Source organism: Tasmannia lanceolata, unplaced genomic scaffold, assembly GCF_043159265.1.
Source record: "Tasmannia lanceolata isolate RefF3 unplaced genomic scaffold, GAP_Taslan_0.1 ptg000003l, whole genome shotgun sequence".
In the NCBI taxonomy this organism is placed as follows: Eukaryota; Viridiplantae; Streptophyta; class Magnoliopsida; order Canellales; family Winteraceae; genus Tasmannia; species Tasmannia lanceolata.
In genome coordinates this window covers 47,652,952-47,672,697 of record NW_027518680.1, presented here as the reverse complement: position 1 = coordinate 47,672,697, position 19,746 = coordinate 47,652,952, and the positions used below count along the sequence as shown (strand labels likewise).

The following is a 19,746-nucleotide window of genomic DNA, read 5'->3' as shown; positions in this document are numbered from 1 at the left end:
AGGTGTTTTAATTCCCAAAAAGCAATAAATAGCCAATTAAAACATCTAAAACAAGGTGAGTTCGTCGCATTATCAAAATATGGTCTTGTGGATATCTGCCCCCAGCCCATCGTCTTTTAATTACTATTGAATAATAGAACTTCTTGTAACCATAGTGGAAGACAGTCTTTTCACAGGCAAAAGCTCATCAGAGCTGCTAGAAAGATGGGTCCCCTATTTTGCCATTGGGTCCCCACCGATATATTCAAATGAAAATTGAAAACACAATACGTAGCATTCTCTTCTTTTGATAATGACACCCCAATTTATTAAACACTTGCTAGTCGGCTGCTCAATTTTCTTTTCTACAATCCAATTAAAGACCTTAAATTGAGTGAAGTCAATTTCTATAACTTGAAGTGAGGAGTGTCATTATGAAAACAAGGGACCACATTTCAACCACTTGAACCGTTTACCACACGCTAGACAAGACCTAAACCTTCTTAAATAGTATGGTCCCTTGCGTGTCGTGAACATAGTTAGCAAAGCTTAGTTTTTTTGAAAAATACCCGTTTTATTGGTGTGCCATTTAAAACTTTCACAACGAATAAACTCCGTTTTAAAGACGTTCTTTTGGGCCAACCTTCCAATTCTACCCCACCATATTTTGTAAATGACATAATTCTAAACTCATTTTCTTGTGTTTTTTTTTTTTTTTTTTCACTTCGTTTTTTTGAACCAGTACCGTATTAAAATCAAATTTTTGCCATCCCGTTTTTTTTTTGGCGAATCACATTTTGCTAACTATGGTCGTGAACGGTTCAATTGGCTGAGATGGAGTTCCTCCTTTTGATAATGACACGCCACTTCGGGATCCAGCTCCGGGTAGACAATGACTTGACTAAATACATGGTGACAAAAGAGTCCTCCTATCAAAATCAATCTATTTTGTCTTCTTGCCCGAGAATCTGACTGTCCATTAATCTATAAGAGAGAAGTACGGAATGCGGGCGTTAATTATCGAAAAATACGGATTGTGGGTACCAATTAAAGTAATCATGGAACTCGGGTGATTCTTAAAAAAACGGAGGAAAAAGACCCTAATACCCTTCTGACATGATCAGAGTTCAACGTCAATCATTATCTTTAAAATTTAGATTTGAATATATTAGTATTTCTCCCGTCCCTTTATAACCACATTTTTTAATATTTTAGTATTATCTTTGAGAGGAACTAGGGTAGCATTTAATGCATTTGACCCTAGATGTCATCATTTAGTTCATTTAAACCCAAAAAAGTCTTGGGTTCGTTTTAATCATTCCCGCCTGTAATAAGCAGAGACCGTTAGATCCTTGACAAGTGGAAATATTTTTAAGTATTTCAGATATTCCGGCGGCATACTCGATACGTTTGGAACACATGTTTGAACCTAGAAACTCCGGAAGTGTGCTTGATATTCCAGCGGCGTATTCCATATTCCGGGGGTGTACTCCATATTCCGATGGCGTGCTCCAGAATCCGGCGACGTACTTGATATCTTTGAACGATGGATGCTTCTTGATACGATGGGCCAATGAATGTCAACAGTATATCTCATAAGCAGTTCTCAGCCACAAGAGACGTGGGAAATAATTAAATATTCAATAACATAGCTGTTCTCAGCCAAGAGATGTGAGAAATAATAAAATAATAAATAACGTAGCTGTTCTCAGCCAAAAGAGGCATGAGAAATAATAAAATATTTCATAACGTAGCCGTTCTAAGCCAAAGAGATGTGAGAAATAAAAAAATATTCAATAACGTAGCCGTTCTCAGCCAAAAGAAATGTGATAAATAATAAAATATTCAATAATGTAACCATTCCAAGCCAAAAGAGATGTGAGAAATAATAAAATATTCAATAACGTCGCGGTTCTCAACCGAAAGAGACGTGTAAATAATAAAATATTCAATAACGTAGCAGTTCTCAGCTTGAAGCGAATCCCATTATTGAATTTAAACCTTTTCTTTAGAATATCTCTCCACACGATCACACCATTACACTTAAACTTATCATCGGACACCCAATTTCCAGGCACATTTCCATATTTATCTCCAATCAGGCGAACCCAAAAATGCTGGCTTTCCTCGCCAAATCTCCAAAGCCACTTCCCAAAAGAGCTAGGTTTAGCTCCTTTATTCTTTTTTTTAATAGGCAAGCTGAGGTTAGGCGGACCCCTACCAGAGTAATAAAATGAAACAAAAAGATTACAATCGCAAATAGCAAGTCCCGGAGGAATCTTGGAGCATAAGGCCCAAAAGGGCCAGGGGAATGTTCATAGACTCTATGTCCATTCCCTTACAAGGGCAATCAAATTTAGACAAGAAATCTGGCACTTGGTTTGCCTCCCTCCAGATATGAGTGAATTTCCAATGCTCAAAACTGCTCAAGGCTTTTTTCACACTGTTCAGTAACTGAATTGCCCTCCAAGGGCAAGCCCACTCTCCATGAATGATTTTAACCACCACCATAGAATCCGATTCTATCTACACTCTTCTGATTCTTTTGGATATTGCTAGCCTCAGACCATGGAGCAGAGCCTCCATTTCGAGGACATGAATAGGTTCAGGATCAGTGCTTATGGAGTAGAGCCCAATGTGAGCTCCATTTTCATCCCGCAGAATACCTTCGATACCTGCATTGTCACCAGCTACCGACGCATCCGAATTAATTTTAATCATATTTGCTTCAGGTTTCTCCCAGACACAGGATTTCTGATGACGCTCGATGTTGAATAGCGGGCATTTGAAATTTGCAGGAAATCTCAAGTTTCGGTCAGATGGATCATCCGGGAGTTTTAATAACCGGATTCTGTCTCTGATGGTGCCTATAATTCTTCTTAGGATTACTTGCTTGTGCGAATGAGGTTGCCCATGAACCCAAGCGTTCCTCTCGCCCCATATGTTATAAACAGTAGCAGTGAATGCCATTCTCATAGCCGTGGCACACTGTTCTTTCCCTTTAAAGCCGTGGCACACCGCCCTTTCCCTTTAAAGCTCCTTTATTCTTCTAATCCCCAAACCGCCCGATTTTAAAGGTTTACAAACTTCCTTCCACTTGACAAGGGACATTTTCTTTTTATCATTTGCACCCCCGCCCAAGGAATCTTCTCTGAATGCTTTCAATTCATGGGACATTTCGGGATGTTGGCCAAGACCGCCTTTATGAGGATGATTCACCCACCCAAATATACCAAATTCCGCTTCCAAGTGTCAAACATCTTTTCCACTCTATCCACAATTGGGTCCTATTGTTTCTTTTTCGGTCTGCCCCTCCCCAAAGGGAGACCCAAATAGGAAGAAGGAAAGACGTCTATGCTGCAACTTAATAGACTTGCCAACTCTTCCATATCCAGTTGAGCCATATTAATCCCTAGGATCTTCGATTTTCCAAATTAGATCTTTGTCTAGAGGCCACTTCATAGCACCTTAAACTCGCTTTCAGTTTAATTACCTTTTCAACTGACGGCAAACTAAACGCTAAGGTGTCATCGGCAAATTGCGAGTGAGAGATTTGAGCTCCCTCATCTCTCAGCGTACGACCTTCAATCAGACCCAGATCTTTACCTTTATCTAGAAATCGACTCAACATCTCCGCTAAGTCACGAATAGGAAAAATGTGTGCCAACATGCATGCATTCATGTATTTGGCAAAAAAAAGGGGTGGGGGGGGGGGGAGGATCCCCTTGCCTTAGCGCTCTGGAAGATTTAAAGACCCGTTCAAAATGATGGAAAACCAAGCTGAGGAAATGCACATGTACATCCAGCTTCTCCATCTATATCCAAAGCCCATTTCTCAGGATGAGATATTCTATGCAATCCCATTCTACTAACATTTGCTTTTTCCATGTCAAGTTTACACATTACTCCACAATTATCTTTTTTGCATTGATAATCCACCACCTCATTAGCCATCAAAGCGCAATCTGTGATCTATCTACCCCTAACAAAAGACCATTGACTCGAGGAGATCAAATCCGGAAGAACCTTTTTCAATCTCTCAGCCAGAACCTTCGCTAATATCTTATAGAGACATCCCACCAAACTAATAGGACAGAAATCCTTCATACACGACGCCCCTTTAACTTTAGGAATAAGGGCGATGAAGGTTGCACCAGTACTCCTATCCAACTGAAGACAATCATAGAATTCTAAGAAGCGCATGATGTCTTTTTGCACGTACTCCCAACACTCCTGAAAAAAAGCTAAGCAAAAATTGGGGCTTATCTCTGCCCAAAGCAAAGACGGTCATTCTAATTTCCTCCTCTAGAAATGGTCTCTCTAGCCACTCCTGCTTTCTTTCCCCAAGTGAATTAAATTCCACACCATCTGGTTTGGGGCGCACCACTTTCTCAGACGAATATAGCTTCTTATAAAAGGAAACAATCTCCCTCACCACCTCATCCTTCTCCTCAACCACCACCCCATTCACTTCAAGTTTGGTTATTCCATTTCCCTTCCTTCCACTAGCAATCCCATAAAAGTACGTTGTGTTTTTATCCCCTTCCTTTAACCACTTGGCTCGAGATTTTTGTCGCCAAGATATCTCTTCTTGAAGGATAACTCTATTATGTTCCTCTTTTATTTGCCCCAAATCGTTTAATTCCTTGTGATTTGCCAGACCTGATTCCTCCCTACTAGTTATGACTCACATTCTTTCCAGTAGAGACTCCTTATCTACTTCCACTCTCTTTCTTTCCTTAACCTAAGCCTTAATTTTGCTTTTGATGGCTCTTAATTTATGGCCAATAGCAACATCGGCCGTGCCCCTGACTACCACTTTGTTCCACCATCTACCAAGTCTCTCATCCATCTTCGACTCCTCCAAGCACGATAGGTCAAAGCAAAATGGGATTGGACACCAGGATTCTAGGCTAGGATCCAAAAGAATGGATTCAAAAGAATAGGGCAATGAACTGACATGCAATGGGAAAGAGTTGACTTGGAAACTTTGCCAGCCAACCAGGCATATAAGGAATCTGTCAATCCTACTTTTGTTCCAGTTCCAGGAACAAGTGAACTGCGCACCATTAAGAGGAAGATCAACCAATTCGTTTCTCCCAATGAACTCCGAGAACAATAATATATTCTGATTAGTTCTGCCCATCCTCTCCTCTACCCCTCTTATCTCATTGAAGTCCCCACCAATACACCAAGGATAAGCCCACTTAGCTATGGTCTCCTCCAATTCAGCCCACAATTGTGCCTTATCCGAACTACAACGGGGCCATATACACCCGTAAACGCCCATTCTGATTTATCTACTAACCTTCTCAACACTACGGAAGGAGAATAAATCCCCGACATATTACTGCTAAATTCCAAGCGATCAAATTTCCCCAGCTGCACCCACGAGGCACCACCCCCTATCATTTTCAATTCAACCCTGCTGAAGCATTCTAATTTCGTTTCTTGAAAGCAAAAAAATTTAGTTTTAACTTTCCTCACCATCTGTTTTACTTGGGCCTTTTTGTCCAAAGACCCCAGCCCCCAGACATTCCAGGACAAGATCTTCATTGGGAACGATTTGACGGACTCATGCCGGGGGACAACAATAGGTCCTGATTCCCCCTCCCCTTTCATCTGAACTTATTAGCCGAGTTACCATCATAGTTAATAGAAAATTTGAGTCTTCCAATTTCTCTGGCCATCCTCCTTGCTTTGTCAGATAGGTCTCTGTCCTCAGCCTCTTCGAATATTTTCCATAAACCTTCCTCCGTCCCCAAAAAGGATAGTCACAGATCCATTCTAGTTTATACTGAATGACGTACTATCAAACTTAGGTTTTCCTTTCCCTTACAATTCCCACTTTCTACCTCTTCTACTTCCCCACAGAATGCCCGACTCCCACCCACTGATTCCTTCATCACCCCAGGAGCAACAACAAGGTTTGGATTTGAATGCAATTCAGGTAAAGAAAATGGATTGATAGAATTGTGGCTCACCCCTGCATCAAGATCATGCACATCTCCAAGGAGAAGATGCAATCCAAACTCATACTCAGAAAAAACATCTATCGTACCTGCACCGTGCATGACCTCTGAGCTAACTTTTGAGTTGTAGGCAGCATTGCCCTCCCCATAATCAGAATCGGATCCTCCGTTACTCCCTCTTAACTCCCCATCTGCCGCCTCACATTTATTCTGAGACGATCCAGCACCTCCCGACGCCAAGGCTTCCTTATCTTTTACCAGCACAGTATCTATGAGGCTAGGCTTACAGTCCCTATATTAGTTTGAAGACAAGGAGCGACATAACAGATTCACAGTATCTATGAGGCTAGGCTTACAGTCCCTATATTAGTTTGAAGACAAGGAGTGACATAACAGATTCCCAGGGGGCACAAGCACACTATCTGTCGAGCAAGCCAAGGGAGTCAACTTTCTTCTAAAAGGGCTCGAGATGTATGCGTGCTTCTTTGAGCCCCAATGACTGCTTCTGGGCCCAAATATTCTAGCAATATCACCCCTTATTTCTCCCCAGGCCCACAAGAAATAAGCCCAACTACACAGGCAAGCCACCCTCTCTAGACCACAAATTAGAAGCTTCTCTGGCACACTTGACAGACACCAGCAATCACCCTTAACCTTTAGTTTTAAGTTAAAATCCGAGCCCACAATCAGTATTATTTTAAGCAACTCTTCAGGTGCATTCCAGCTGTCCTCCACTATCGGCTTCGACAAGAAGCGTGTTTCCGAATTTATGTTCACCAATATGTCCAGCATTAAAGACAAGATTTGTATAGATGACAGCTGTCCATCCAATCCCGTGAAATCAGCTGCTGGGAGACGTGAATCGCACTCCAGCTCTTCAGAAGCCGAAGGGACTCTTCCACATTCATACACAAGGGGTTGAGACGTATCGTAGTTCGACACATCAATGGTCCTTCTCTGGCTATTGGATGGAGCGACGATAGCCCCAAATTTTCAAGTTCTCTGGCGCCACGAATGCTATTCTGTGCCTCCATCATCCCAAGTCGAATCTCTGGTTCAGTGGCAAATGGTCTTTCCCACCAAGCTCTACCTCCTACAAAGCTCGATTCTTCGATGCTCGAATCCGAGATTCGCAAACTGGTGTTTGAGTTTACCTTCACATTAGACGCTATAATCCAAAAGCTAAACTCATCCACAAAAACTGGGAATTTAACTCTCAGAGGAGCATTTTGTTTTTAATAGGCAAGCTGGGGTTAGGCGGACCCCGACCAAAATATATTAAGAAAACAGAATTACAACCGTAAGTAGGGCACTCCCAAAGAGTCCTTATATAGAATAGATATCAGTTCAGGAGGGATACGAGAGGGGTGCATTTCAATTCCCTTGAAAGGATTGCCATGCTTTGAAAGAAAATCAGCCGCCCTGTTAGCCTCACGCCATACATGGGATATCTTCTGGGTCTGAAATTTGGAGAGATAAGTATTAATTTGAGCAACTACAGAAGCTTTTGTCCAAGGGACGGGATTCTCCTTTGATTACTTCGACTGTTATTTGAGAGTCAGATTCGATCCATAGACTTCGGGCACTGCATTTGCAGGCAAATTCAATCCCTTTTTTATTGCTTCTAGTCCGAGGCAATGGATGGATTTGGGAACACAGATTAGAGAGAAGATGCAGAGGACTTGGCTATTTTCATCCCGGGTAATGCCACCAAGAGCAGCATTGTTGTCTATCATGGAAGCATCAGTGTTCAGCTTCAGATTACCTGAACACGGAGGTATACAACTGCAGAATTTCTGAGTTGTGTTTCTGGAGAAACATATCAGACCGAGGTTTTTAGCAATTTCCATATTTCAGACCGAGGGATTATCTTCAAGTTGAAGGACTCTGGATCTGCACATTACCTCTGTTAGAAGGTGTATTGCATAGCCTAAGGGCATAGTGGTCTTTTTATGTTCTCTTTATATATAAATACTAGAGTAAGGGGGAGCAAACCCTAACTTCTTCCTTTTCTCTCTAATCTCTTCTCCTCTCAACATGGTATCAGAGCCCTAGGGGTTTTTGTGCCCTAGGGACCATTGGAGGAGCTCTCCTTCTCCTTCTTCTCTCCTCCCTCCCTCCATCACGCTCCTCCTTTTTCTCCTTCTTCTCGCCCACCCTTCCCACACGCCCCTGCTCCTGCTCCTGCTCCTCCCTCGCTCTCTCTCTCTCTTCCACCCCAATCTCTTCCTCTTTCTTCCCATTTTCACCATTCCCTTCATTTCCCTCATTAAAACCCTCATTTTTCCCTACTAATCACATTTCCTATCCCTCATGAAACCTTAAATCCCTAACCCTCCCACCCGAGTCAGGACCTGTGGAAGGAGTCCCCTGAGAACTCCTTCTATTTTTGGATATAGATATTTTGTTGTTTTCATTGATGACTATTCTCGCATGACATGGCTGTATTTGCTTCACGATCGTTCTGAGGTTTTCTCTGCTTTTCGTACTTTTCATTCTGAGGTTACAAATCAGTTTGATTGTACCCTCAAATGCTTGCGCACAGATAATGCTAGAGAATATTTCTCCACTACCTATGGGTTCCAGGATTTTCTTTCCAGTCGGGGTATTCTCCACCAGTCTTCCTGTGCTCACACCTCTCAGCAGAATGGTGTGGCTGAAAGGAAGATGCGCTCTTTACTTGATGGGGCTCGCTCTCTTCTTATTCAGATGCGAGTTCCCAAGAGCTATTGGGGTGATGCTGTTCTTACTGCATGCCACCTTGCCAACCGGCTTCCATCTTCGGTTCTTGGTGGCTCTTCCCCCTTTTATGTGTTACACCCTGGTCATGACCCCTTTCCTATCACCCCTAGGGTCTTTGGGTGTGTGTGTTTTGTTCACCACCTTGGTCCTGGCTTTGATAAGCTGGACCCTCGGGCTGAACGATGCATCTTTCTTGGGTACTCCCGTACCCAGAAAGGTTATCACTGTTACAGTCCTCGCCTGCGTCGGTCCTTTGTGTCTGCTGATGTCACATTCTTCGAGTTTGAGTCCTACTTTGTATCTTCTCATGAGACTCCTTCCACAGGTCCTGACTCGGACCTTCCTCTTCCCCTCCCCACCCTTCAGGCTCATCTCCCCTCCCCTCCTGTATTAGTTCCTGAGACTATTCCTGTTTGTGATCCCTCCTCTTCACTACAGGCTCCTGAGGCTACTGAGGCTCCTCCTCCCGCTCCTCCGCAGACATATCCTCGTCGGCCGAGATCTACAGCTCATCCTCGTCGACCGAGATCTACAGCTCATCCTCCTCCGCCTGCGCCATCGTCCTTGCAGCCGGAGATCACACCCCCCACATCTCAGGTACCTATCTCTCCTACTCCTACTTCAGATTCTCCCATTGCTTCTCGTACTCGTTCTCACAGTACTGCTCACCCGATTTCCTCTGTTATTTCATATGATTCTCTCACCCCGATGTTTCGGAGTTTTGTTTCCTCTTTGTCCTCTGTTTCTTTGCCACAGTCTTTACCAGCTGCACTTGATCATTTGGGATGGCGTGCGGCCATGGATCTTGAGATGGAGGCCCTCCAGGCCAATAAGACATGGGAGTTAGTTCCTCTTCCTCCTGGGGCTCGACCAGTTGGTTGTCGCTGGGTTTATGCCGTCAAACACTTACCTGACGGTACTATTGAGCGCCTTAAGGCGCGGTTGGTGGCAAAAGGCTATACTCAGACCTTTGGTGTCGATTATTTAGAGACTTTTTCGCCGGTCGCTAAGATTCCGTCTGTTCGTGTTCTTCTATCTCTTGCAGTTACACATGACTGGCCTCTGCATCAGTTAGATGTCAAAAATGCCTTTTTACATGGTGAGCTTACTGAGGAGGTGTATATGGAGCAACCTCCTGGGTATGTTGCTCAGGGGGCGATGTCCTCCTCAGTATGTCGGTTGCGGAAGTCTATATACGGTCTCAAGCAGTCTCCTAGAGCCTGGTTTGGACGATTTAGTGATGCTATCATGCACTATGGCATGAAGCAATGTGCAGTTGATCACTCCGTCTTCAGTTCTCATTCCACTACTGGTTGTGTGCTATTGATAGTATATGTCGATGACATCATCATTACAGGCAGTGATTCAGAGGGGATACGCAGGTTGAAAACCTTCTTGCAGAACGAGTTTTCAACCAAAGATTTGGGTCGTCTCAGATACTTTCTAGGCATTGAGGTTGCATATTCTACTAGAGGTCTCTCTCTCTCACAGAGGAAATATGTACTAGATCTTCTTGAGGAGACAGGTCACCTTGGAGTGAAACCTGCGTCTGTTCCCATGGACCCAAATGGGAAACTTCTTCCAGAAGAAGGAGATTTATTAGATGACCCTGGCAGATATAGGAGGCTGGTGGGTAAGCTCATATACCTTACAGTCACTCGTCCAGATATATCATTTGCTGTTGGCTCAGTCAGTCAACATATGAGCTCACCCCGTACTTCTCACTGGGCAGCAGTGATTCAGATTCTTCGCTACTTGAAAGAAGCACCAGGGAAAGGACTCCTATTCAAGAAGCTTGGTCATACCCGAGTAGAAGGCTTCTGTGATGCAGACTGGGCAGGATCTCCAGCAGATAGGAGATCTACCACTGGATATTGCACCTTTGTTGGTGGCAATCTAGTGTCGTGGAAAAGTAAGAAGCAGGACATAGTCTCCAAGTCGAGTGCCGAATCAGAGTATCGCGCTATGTCTCATACCAGCGGGGAGCTTATTTGGTTACGTTCTCTCCTTTCAGAGATTGGTTTCTCTTCATCTGCTCCAGCTCAGCTGTATTGTGACAATCAAGCTGCAATTCATATAGCTACCAATCCAGTCTTTCATGAGAGAACCAAGCATATAGAGGTTGATTGCCACTTCATTCGCCAAAGGATACAAAGAGGCGAGATTCATGTTTCTTTCACGAGATCTGCTGATCAGTTAGCAGATGTGTTTACAAAGCCCTTAAGCTATACAAAATTGAGTGACATATGTAACAAGCTTGGAATGTACAATATATACATTCAAGCTTGAGGGGGAGTGTTAGAAGGTGTATTGCATAGCCTAAGGGCATAGTGGTCTTTTTATGTTCTCTTTATATATAAATACTAGAGTAAGGGGGAGCAAACCCTAACTTCTTCCTTTTCTCTCTAATCTCTTCTCCTCTCAACAACCTCAATAAGAATATCTTTTAGCACCTTCTGTTTACGAGAGGACAGCTTTTCAAATATCCTTTTGTTTCTTTCTTTCCATATATGATAGATCACCAAGTTGAAAGCAAGACGGATGGCTCGAGCAGCTTGGCCATTGCCAGAGAAAGATGCACTGATCCAATCTTCTTCATCATGAATGCTTTTCTTTGGTTTTCTTCGTGAGTTGAACCTCCATAGGATCGATCGCCAAATCCAGCTTGAGTAAGAGCAATTGAAAAAGAGGTGATCATGGCTTTCCGGCATAGCATGACAGAACGTAAGTGGGGTCTCTTTGACTGTTGAGGAAGAGAATTTTGTCCATGGTACTGAGCTTGTTGTGCATGGCTTGCCAAGTAGTGAGACTGTGTCTCGAAAGATGACCCGGAAACCAGATGGAAGTGAACCATTGAACCCTTTCCTTTTTTACTCTTGTGAGATTATAGGCACTGCTGAAGTTAAAATTGCCATCGAAAGTTGGTTTCCAAACAGGGGCATTTCCAGCCTGGGGGATAATTATTGCATTGTTTAGGATCACCCTCAGATCAGAGTACTGAACTGCTTGAAGAAACTGGTTCTAGGTCCCGAAATGGAGCAGTTCATCAATTGTGATGTTCCTTGGAATATTTGTAAAGAGGTGACCCACTGAAGTTTGGTTATCAATCGAGCCATTTGGGTGCCAAGGGTCTGTCCAGAAATTTAACTCTTTACCATCTCCAATGATGTAACAGACATGCTTCTTGATATCTTCTCGACAGCTGAAGATACTTCTAACTCTCCATGAAGGGTTGTGAGGGATTTTGGTCTGCTAGAAATTCTTGTTTCTTGTGTATCTTTGATGAAACCATTGAGTCCAGAGGCTATCTTTATTCCTTACAATTTTTCAGGTTGGCTTCCATTGGGCGGCTTTGTTCACCTCTGAGGCTTTCCGGAGACCAAGGCCACCTTCTTTTTTTGGAGTGCATATTAAATCCCAAGAGTAGGAATGATATGTTCTGCTCAAAGAGGTCCCAGACCATATAAAATCTCGAATGATTCTGTCTGTGGCCTCTAGAATAGTAGCAGGAAGGTTGAAGGCAGCACACCAGAAAGAGTGGAAAGAGGAAAGAACAGATTTTGCAAGTTCTATTCGACCAGCTTTTGCAAGGAATTTGTTCGACCAGGAAGCTATTCTCTTTTTTAGCTTATCCAGCAATGAGGTGCAATCTTTTATCATTAGTCTTGAGGTGATGAGAGGCAGGCCCAGATATCTGATAGGCCGGGACCCTTCAGTGATGTTTAAGATAGAACAGATGGCTGCTCTAGTAGGCCAAGAAGTACCTGAGAAAAAAATCTCAGTCTTCTTGATGTTTGCTTCAAGACCTGAACAGAGCTTGAACCTTTTCATGCAGCGACGAACTCCTCTTGCAGATTGGGTGGTGGAATCAACAAAGACCATAACATCATCTGCAAAAAATAAGTGAGAGATAGATAGGTTGCCTCTGTTGAAAGGGGGTCTAATTTCTCCTTTTTGAATGCTTTGATTGAGAATGGTAGTGAGCATTGCCATGACAAGGCAAAAGAAAAGAGGGGATAATGGGTCTCCTTGACGGAGGCCATTAGAGTTCTTGAAATGACCCTTTGACACTCCATTGATGAGAACAGAGAAAGAGGATGTTGAGATGCATTGGTGAACCCAATTGCACCAGGTAATGTTGAAGCTAAGTTTCTTCATAAATCTCAGAACAGATTCATGAGTAACACTGTCGAATGCTTTCCTCAATTCCATTTTAATGCACATTGCAGGGAGTGAGTTTTTGCGGTGGAAGTTATGGCAAATATCTTGAGTGAGTAAGATGTTGTCTTGGATGGATCTGCCTCCAATGAAAGCTGATTGGAAGGGATTAATGATCGTCCCAAGAACAGCTTTTAGTCTTGAAGCCATGATTTTAGAAATGGTTTTGTAAAGGAAATTGCAAAGAGAGATAGGCCTGAATTGATCGGGAGCAGAGGCTTTATTGTTCTTTGGAATCAAGGCAATAAAAGTAGAGACACCTATTGGTTCGTGCCTCCAACTTTTCAACACCAAGCTTTTTAACATGGGCAGGACAACCCCATATCCTCATATGATTCAATGTGGGTTTTTTGCCGTCCATATTTCATATGGAGTCCTTGGTACTGATTTAGTTAGTCCTCGATTAAGGATGCAGAGCGCCGTTTCAAGAGCGAATCCCCATAGGAACGAAGGTGCTTGTGCAAAGCTCATCATAGATGGAACCATGTCTAACATAGTTCAATTTCTCCTTTCTGACACACCGCTTAACTCTGGTGTTGCAGGTGGAGTCTATTGAGAAACTATTATGTTTTCTTTTAAGCAGTCCTTAAACTCATCCGAGAGGTAGTCTCCTCCCCTGTCGGAGCGAAGTGTCTTAATATTCTTGTTTAACTGGTCTTCTACATCACTCTTGATCTCTTTGAACTTTTCAAAGGTCTCAGACTTACGTCGCAATAGGTACAGGTAACCATACCTTGAATGGTCATCCGTGAAAGTCACGAAGTAGAAAGTGCTTGTACAAAGCTCATCATAGATGGAACCATGTCTAACAGAGTTCAATTTCTCCTTTTTGACACACCGCTTAACTCTAGTGTTGCAGGTGGAGTCCATTGAGAAACTATTATGTTTTCTTTTGAGCAGTCCTTAAACTCATCCGAGAGGTAGTCTCCTCCCCTGTCGGAGCAAAGTGTCTTAATATTCTTGTTTAACTGGTCTTCTACATCACTCTTGATCTCTTTGAACTTTTCAAAGGTCTCAGACTTACGTTGCAGTAGGTACAGGTAACCATACGTTGAATGGTCATCCGTGAAAGTCACGAAGTAGACAAACCCTCCTCTCGCAAGATGAGAAAGAGGACCACATACATCCATATGTATCAATTCCAATACACTTTCGCTTCCTCCACTCTTGCCCTTGAAGGGAATTTTAGTCATTTTGCCTTAGAGACATGGCTCACAAGTTGAAAAGGGTTCCACTCTTTCACTAACCTTGTGATCTGCTATAAGCCAATATGACCTAATCGAAGATGCCAAAGGTGCGTTGGAATTACCTTGTTCCGCGCCCTTTTGAGATTTGGAACAACAATACTCGGAATATTCTCAACATTGCTGACGTTCTCTAAGGTGTTAATTAAGCATAGGCCATGACTCATTGTACCTTCCACTCTTGCCCTCGAAAGAATTTCCCTTTTCTAATAAAAATAAAACTTTTATTAAAACTAGTAGAATATCCATCATCAAATAATTTTGAAACTAAAATTAAATTTCTTCTTATTGATGGTACATAGAGACAATCCTTTAATATTAGATAACCGCCTGAGAAAGTTAAAATGTAATCTCCTACAGCATGGACATCAACTGTTGCTTCAGTTCCAACCTTTTGATTTTCATGAACCCCAGCAAAATATTGCAGAGGTCACACCTGTGTCAATGCACCTGTGTCAACACACCTGGAAAATACAGGACCAATGATATTGGTTTCAGCAACAAATACTTGCAACATACCTGAAGTAGGCTTGTTGCCCACCTTGGGAGCTAGATAGCTCCTGTAGTCCTAGACTAGCCAGTGGTTAGATGGTTATGGAAGGCAACGAGGTCTTGTGCTTTCGACTTAACCCCATTTATCAACTTAATATTAATTAAGAGGGTTATTTAATGTGGGAGTAATAATCATCATTGTGTATGTTCGATTAGGCATCTACGTACAAAAGTAAAACAAACATAGCAAACCAAACCATGCCAACCATCACATAAAAAGCAAACAAACAAGCCATGGAAATAAAAATCACACCATCCATGAAACCTAATTTGGCATCTTGGATCATAGGGATCCTCCCACTAATCTTATCTGAATGAGGGAATCCCTACAACACCATATTGTCAAACTGAGGGTGAGTTATGGGTAACTTTGTGCAAAGGCACAAGGGGAACTTGGTTGGCCAAAAAGCGATTTCCCAAAGGAGTGTAATCTGATTTGCCTCATTATATAAAGCTTATTATCATCAGCAACATCAGCAAGTGCGTCCCTCTTTGGTTGGATCGAATCCGCCTCCATCTGCCAGTCAATCTGGAGCAATCCTATGCCGCAGTATCCACGATACGTCTTTTGAGCTCCAAGAGAATGATGTCATCCTCAAATGGTCTTGGAAAAACAAATATAAACTACCCTAGTGTCCTACATTAGCCTACGTAATCTATACATTATAATGAATCTCTATGGGAAACCAGTCATCCGCCCAACTGCCCAGAGGGAGTAATTTAAAACTAAAATAATTAAATTACATTGCGGACATTAAATATTACAAACCATGAAATAAATCATCAGATCAGAACATCCACATAAAAATCATGCATCTCATGCATGAAGTGAGGTCCATTCTCCTTTTTGCCCATCTTTCACCAATAACGATCAATTCGAACAAATACCGGATTAATTCAATTTTGATTAACATACAACCATTTTTATTTTAATTAGAAAAATCATAAAAAACTTTTATATGGTCTAATAAATCAGCGTACAAAATTTTGCCCAAAAACAAGATCATTTGATTTGTGAAAAACAAAATAGTTCCATACCGGGAACACATTCCGGATAGCATGACCTTCCAAGTAACTATGAGTGAGATATAGTTAATCGAATGCTTTATCAAGGATTTGATCATGCTACATACACCCCAAGTCTATGCCTTAGGCTTTACAAAACGTTTAGGGCGGAGAAACAAAAACCCAAATCAATTTTCGGAATTAATTTCCTGAATTCCAGCAAATTTTTCCAAACTTTGAAAAATCATATCTCCTAAACCGCTAGTCGAATTTCAATGATTCTTGATGCGTTGGATTCGTATTCGAGTCTACTTTCCAACCATGTAAATAGATCAGTCCATAAATCCACCACGTAGTTCAGTTTTGCTGTTTTCCGACAAACAGTCCTATGTTTATTAAAACACACAAAAACTAGGAACCTCGGATAGCCGGGATAAATGTCCAGAGCGGATCACCGCATGATCTATATTTGGTTCGTTAGCCTCCTAATCTATACCCTAGTTAGCTCTGATACCACTTTGTTAGATTGGTTTAAAACCCCGAGCAAAATCGCTACACGTTGCGGAAGAATAAACCATGTAGAACAAAAAATTTGCTCTAACCTAGAATTCCTAGGGACTAATTGATTTTATAATGATTTAATAAACATAAATATAAATACCTTATTTTGCTAAAGAGAAGAAAAACATCTGTGTGATCTACTACTCGAAGATCCACTAACGATCTAATCGATGAAAAACCTCAAGTTGAACCGATGGACTCCTTTTGTTGCACAAAGGATCTTGTAAGCAACTCTTTGTTTACTTTATAATCTGATATAAATCAAATTATACTATGAAAATATATATTTAGATCAATGGAGCTTGATTGGATGTTTGTATTTGACTTAGAAAAGAGAAAACTAGTTGATAGAATTGAAGAAGAAGAAGAGAAAGACTTTGGAGTGTCTCTACCAATTTCAAGCACATGGAATTATGGAAGAGCAGTTAAAAACTCTATTAATTTGTCTTGTATTTATAAAGTTCTCAATTTCCATATGCACAATCCAAAATTTTTAGAGAATTCTTAAAAAACAATGGAAACTAGCCACAATTGGAAGCTCCAATTTGAAAACAAACTAGTTTGCTTTTTCAAAATAGAAACCAAACAATGTCGGAATGGTTTTAGAAATTCTTGGACTTTTAGAAATCCTTAAATTGAGTTTTCTTTTAAGTAAAAAACATGGTTGCTTTATTTGATAAAAACAATCCCTAAAATATCTCCTACACTCTTTCCTTTTTATACATTCCCGCGATAAGGTTGTAGGTCAAATTTCGACCTCATTTTGTACAAGTAAATTGCCGAATTACAAAAAATCATAAACTACAAAGTTGTAGATCTTTCAAAATCCTTCGAAACGAGTACTTACAGATTAATTTTTGACAGAGATGAGTAAGTTAGGACTGTTTTAGTAAAACCAGTCTATCAGCTAAACTTACAATTGTTTATTTCATTTTTTCATTCAATAAACATATTTCCTCCCATCCAATGGGATAAAAGCTCCATCCATATTCTATAATTCCCAAAATACCATTTACGGTTAATACTTAACCATTTTGGTATTCCCAATGTCTCTCATAATGCAAATACACTATATACATTGTGTATATCCTTTCAATGCATCTAAGGCCATGAAACTAGTTCGTATATGCAACCAAATAAATACGGGACCTCTATCTAATAGATTATAATAGGTCAATCGAGTAGTGAGTGGGATCGTAGTAGGGATTTAACGGTAGATCCTGTAGAACCCATAAATGGGCCCCATTGCGATTATTGCTCTGTAGCCAATGCTACAATCACATTGAGTCAGTGGCCTCCATCGAGACGTAACCCTAAAGATAACCGTCAAATCATCATACCCCTAATCACATCAAATGTGCAAGTCCTTTCTCCAAGTCCACATCTACCAAGTTGAATCACACGGGGGGTGGACATTAATTACCCCCGGGCTCACTCATGGTATACCTTTCAGTCAAGCAGTGTCGGCCCGCAAACGCATTTGCTAAAACCATTTCAAAAATTATTTTGTGAAATCCATTTGATAAACACTTTATCAAATCCACTTGGCCAGGTATTTTTCTAGGCCTACTGCTCTTGCAAAATCGGTAGATGTCATCCTATAAAATAGGTGGAGAATTCCATATTGAGTATCACTAATGACCTCAAAGGTTTGTCCAACATTTCAGTACTATCCTCCGGTGACTCCAAGGGCACGTTTGGATCGCCGAAATTAGGAAAAAGAATCGGTATCTGATTCTGTTTCCTATGATTCCGGCCACGACTCATTCTACCTTCCACTCTTGCCCTTGAAAGAATTTCCCTTTTTAATAAATATAAACTTCTATTAAAACTAGTAAAATATCCCTCATCAAATAATTTTGAAACTGAAATTAAATTCCTTCTTCTTGAAGGTACATAGAGACAATCCATTAATATTAGATAACCGCCTGAGAAAGTCAACATGTAATCTCCTACACCATGGCCATCTACTGTTGCTTCAGTTCTAACCTGTAGGGTGAGCTCGCCCTCAGTCAACCTTTTGATTTTCATGAACCCTGCAAAATATTGCAGAGGTCGCACCTATGTCAACACACCAGGAAAATACAGGACCAATGATATTGGTTTCAGCAACAAATACTTGCAACATACCTGAAGTAGGCTTGTTGCCCTGCTTGGCACCTAGATAGCTCCTATAGTACCGCTTCCAATATCCATTCTTTCCACAATAGAAGCAACCGTCGTTGCCCTTCGTTGACTTCTTCTTTTTAAAGTTCTTGTTCTTTACCACTGGCATGTTCTTCTTAGAGCCTTGGCCTTTTGCTCTTCCATTTCCTTTACCTTTCGGCTTAGGTGCTGAGGTACATTACCCTCTGCTAGGAAGGCACTTTTCTTATTTTCGTCTACGATCTTAGCTAATGGGTTAAATGAAGCCATGGTATCTACGCGCAAAGGAAAGAGGCATAATTAGCAAAAACTACCATTTTAGTTAATTTCATGACATATCCATCGGATCTGGGATTTTGATTTACGATGGAACCGCCCATTGCACGTCTCATTCACGGGCCCCTCAATCTCGTGAATCAAGAGAAATGTATAATTTCTCCAACGGGCATCAGAAACTTATTCAACAACTTTGAATAAGTGGATTCATCTAATCCTATGTGATCCGATTTATGTTCGGCCTCCAAGCATTGCAGTATGTATATCCTTTGGGAGTTAATACCTTCTGCTTGGTTCAGTTATACCCACCGTCTAGGAAAACTATACAATCTACAATGGCTTTTGCTTTGGCATGTGACCAATGAATCATGCACATTCTCCTTATCCTAGTAGGAATCTAACGGTTTACTCTAGTCAAGAAACAAGATCGACTTCTGCTTTGGCATGTGACTGTCTTCTTTCCTAGACTAGCCAACGGTTAGATGGCTATGGAAGGCAACGAGGTCTTGTGCTTTCGACTTAACCCCGTTTATCAACTTAATATTAATTAAGAGGGTTATTTCATGTGGGAGTAATAATCATCATTGTGTATGCTTGATTAGGCATCCATCGCACAAAAATCAAACATACATAGCAAACCAAACCATGCCATCCATCACATGAAAAGCAAACAAACCATGAAAATAAAAATCACCATCCATGAAACCCAATTTGGCATCTTGGATCATAGGGTTTCTCCTACTAACCTTATTTGAATAAGGGAATCTGTGCTGTCTATGATTAACTCTTTCTTTCAAAACCCTAAGATTTGGGCCATTGGATCAGTGGATCTATTTTCAAGAGTGGGAATCAACGATCCATCGTTGATCAACCCTTGATCTTAGTTTTTAATCACTCTTTTCCCTTTGATTTGATTGGATCCATAGATCTTAGAATCTATGGCTATTGAAAGTAATAACTAAAGTCTCTAATTGAGAGAAGAAAATAAGTCTTGTTGTAAAAATAATTTCCGTGGAAAATATCTGTTAGCCCAAGGGTTCAACAAGTACTCC

General features: G+C 41.3%; 1 long non-coding RNA gene across 1 annotated transcript; it reads left to right on the top strand.

Moving 5' to 3' along the window:
- Positions 1-11,220: 11,220 nt before the first annotated feature.
- LOC143862620 (uncharacterized) lies at positions 11,221-13,595 on the top strand. The gene is made up of 2 exons (XR_013240392.1): positions 11,221-12,825; positions 12,923-13,595. It is a non-coding gene; the product is annotated as an uncharacterized LOC143862620 (long non-coding RNA).
- Positions 13,596-19,746: the final 6,151 nt, after the last annotated feature.